The sequence below is a fragment of the Coregonus lavaretus genome (genome assembly GCF_964263955.1).
Source record: "Coregonus lavaretus genome assembly, chromosome: 36".
In the NCBI taxonomy this organism is placed as follows: Eukaryota; Metazoa; Chordata; class Actinopteri; order Salmoniformes; family Salmonidae; genus Coregonus; species Coregonus lavaretus.
The window spans coordinates 20044796-20048599 of record NC_140023.1 but is presented as its reverse complement, the minus strand read 5'-3'; positions in this window follow the sequence as shown (position 1 = coordinate 20048599).

The following is a 3804-nucleotide window of genomic DNA, read 5'->3' as shown; positions in this document are numbered from 1 at the left end:
CACTGCTTTATGGATCAGGGTTTCTTTCAATAGTTTCCCTCTCTCTTTCTCCTTCTTTCTCTCTCATTCTTTACAGGTTTTGTCTGTCCAGGCCCACTGCCCGTCAGAGGCTTATGCTGGTGCCATGGGCCGTTTATGGGGCATTCACACTGGCACCCATTAAACTGACTGAGAGGCGGCATGGAGAAGGGCTTAGTAGACTGGCCCTGTGCTGACGACCTGGCAGTGCCAACGTGCCATTCTGGTGTTCTTGGTATGGCACTGCCAGACATGTGACACACAGGCCTACATGTGAGCACAAGCCATTCTTTATGGTGTGAGACGACAAAGTAATATTTATCTTGATTATAACTTTGTTTTGTTATTTTCTGTTTGTGGACAGTAGTGGTCAAAAGTTTTGAGAATGACACAAGTATTGGTCTTCACAAAGTTCGCTGCTTCAGTGTGATGAAATATTTTTGTCAGATGTTACTATGGTATACTGAAGTATAATTACAAGCATTCCATAAGTGTCAAAGGCTTTTATTGACAATTACATTGAGTTTATGCAAAGAGTCAATATTTGCAGTGTTGACCCTTCTTTTTCAAGACCTCTGCAATCCGCCCTGGCATGCTGTCAATTAACTTCTGGGCCACATCCTGACTGATGGCAGCCCATTCTTGCATAATCAATGCTTGGAGTTTGTCAGAATTTGTGGGGTTTTGTTTGTCCACCCGCCTCTTGAGGATCGACCACAAGTTCTCAATGGGATTAAGGTCTGGGGAGTTTCCTGGCCATGGACCCAAAATGTCGATGTTTTGTTCCCCGAGCCACTTAGTTATTGGATGGTTGGGAGAAGTTTCTCTCGGAGGATGTGTTGGTACCATTCTTTATTCATGGCTGTGTTCTTAGGCAAAAATGTGAGTGAGCCCACTCCCTTGGCTGAGAAGCAACCCCACACATGAATGGTCTAAGGATGCTTTACTGTTGGCATGACACAGGACTGATGGTAGTGCTCACCTTGTCTTCTCCGGACAAGGTGTTTTCCGGATGCCCCAAACAATCGGAAAGGGGATTCATCAGAGAAAATGACTTTACCCCAGTCCTCAGCAGTCCAATCCCTGTGTGGCTTCTTTGCTGCCCTTCTTGACACCAGGCCATCTTCCAAAAGTCTTTGCCTCACTGTGCGTGCAGATGTACTCGCACCTGCCTGCTGCGATTCCTGAGCAAGCTCTGCACTGGTGGTCCCACGATCCCGCAGCTGAATCAACTTTAGGAAACGGTCCTGGTGCTTGCTGGACTTTCTTGGGCGCCCTGACGACAATTGAACCTCTCTCCTTGAAGTTCTTGATGATCAGATAAATGGTTGATTTATGTGCAATCTTACTAGCAGCAACATCCTTGCCTGTGAAGCCCTTTTTGTGCAAAGCAATGATGACGGAACATGTTTCCTTGCAGGTAACCATGGTTAACAGAGGAAGAACAATGATTTCAAGCACCACCCTCCTTTTAAAGCTTCCAGTCTGTTTTTCTAACTCAATCAGCATGACAGAGTGATCTCCAGCCTTGTTCTCGTCAACACTCTCACCTGTGTTAACGAGATAGTCACTGACATGATGGCAGCTGGTCCTTTTGTGGCAGGGCTGAAATGCAGTGGAAATGTTTTTTGGGGATTAAGTTCATTTTCATGGCAAAGAGGGACTTTACAATTAATTGGAATTCATCTGATCACTCTTCATGACATTCTCGAGTATATGTAAATTGCCATCATCAAAACTGAGGCAGCAGACTTCGTGAAAATTAGTATTTGTGTCATTCTCAAAACTTTTGACCACGACTGTACATGTGTGTATACGGAGGAATGAGAAAAATATAGACTATATACACAAAAGCATGTGGACACCCCTTCAAAATTAGTGGATTCGGCTATTTCAGCCACACCCGTTGCTGACAGGTGTATAAAATTCGAGCACATAGCCATGCAATCTCCATAGACAAACATTGGCAGTAAAATGGCCTTACTGAAGAGCTCAGTGACTTCAGCGTGGCACCGTCATAGGATGCCACCTTTCCAACAAGTCAGTTCGTCAAATTTCTGCCCTGCTAGAGCTGAAGTGGAAACTTCTAGGAGTAACAACGGCTCAGCCGCGAAGAGGTAGGCCACACAAGCTCACAGAACGGGACCGCCGAGTGCTGAAGTGTGCAACGCGTAAAAATCGTCTGTCATCGGTTGCAACACTCACCACCGAGTTCCAAACCCCCTCTAGAAGCAACGTCAGCAGAAGAACTGTTCGTCGGAAGCTTCATGAAATGGGTTTCCATGGCCAAGCAGCCGCACACAAGCCTAAGATCACCATACGCAATGCCAAGCGTCGGTTGGAGTGGTGTAAAGCTCGACGCCATTGGACTCTGGAGCAGTGGAAATCCGTTCTCTGGAGTGATGAATCACGCTTCACTATCTGGCAGTCCGACAGGCGAATATGGGTTTGCCGGATGCCAGGAGAAAACTACCTGCCCCAATGCATAGTGCCAACTGTAAAGTTTTGTGGAGGAGGAATAATGGTCTGGGGTCGTTTTTCATGGTTTGGGCTAGGCCCCTTAGTTCCAGTGAAGGGAAATCTTAACGCTTCAGCATACAATGACATTCTAGACGATTCTATGCTTCCAACTTTGTGGCAACAGTTTGGGGAAGGCCTTTTCCTGTTTCAGCATGACAATGCCCCCGTGCACAAAGCTAGGTCCATACAGAAATGGTTTGTCGAGATCTTGACTGGCATGCACAAAGCCCTGACCTCAACCCCATCGAACACCTTTGGGATGAATTGGAACACTGACTGTGAGCCAGGCCTAATCACCCAACATCAGTGCCCGACCTCACTAATGCTCTTTTGGCTGAATGGAAGTAAGTCCCTGCAGCAATGTTCCAACATCTAGTGGAAAGCCTTCCCAGAAGAGTGGAGGCTGTTATAGTAGCAAATAGGGGACCAACTCCATATTAATACCCATGATTTTAGAATGAGATGTTTGACGAGCAGGTGTCCACATACTTTTGGTCATGTAGTGTATTTATTGGTTGCTTGTCTTTGAAACTTTATAGAAAAATAAATCAAGGAAGTTGATGTTGATGTCTCTTCCTGGTCCGAACTCAGGGCTCTATTCAATCAGATCTGCTTTAGTCGACATGCGCATAGCGGATGTTTTGGCGGTGTCAGAGGTGGAACTGAGTTAGAGCTGTCAAATCCACAAGCGGCTCTTGGCATTATACCTAAAGCGGGCATTGCCATTGGCTGCAAGGAGTCGCATTAAGAGAAATCCCATGCAGCCTTGTTTACAAGTTCGAACACTGGAATATGAGATGTAATCTACACCTCAATTAGGCTGATAGAAATACTAATGATTTAATTTAATGATTTTCAATTTGAGCATAATTATTTCCATATACCTTACACTTTCTCGTTCTGAACTTCTAACGTGAGTGGGGATGGGTGTGGCTTCGTGACAATGATCAAGAGCAGCTGCTCACTGATTTGACAGCTCCAACGCAGTTACACCTCTGACACCGCCAAAACATCAGCTATTGCGGGTGTCGGCAATCACTGGTTAACGCTTGATCTGATTGAATATAGGCCTCAGTCAGCCAATCAGCTCATGGTGAGTCTCATCATTCATTATGCTCAGCACTAATGCCACGTTCAAAACAACTGGGAACTGGGAACTCGGAAATCTCTGCCTTTCCGACTTCAGTGCGTTCAAGACAACTGGGAACTCAGAAAAAAACTGTTACATATTGCAGCTTTAATCTGTTTATTTCACTTAATGAATAC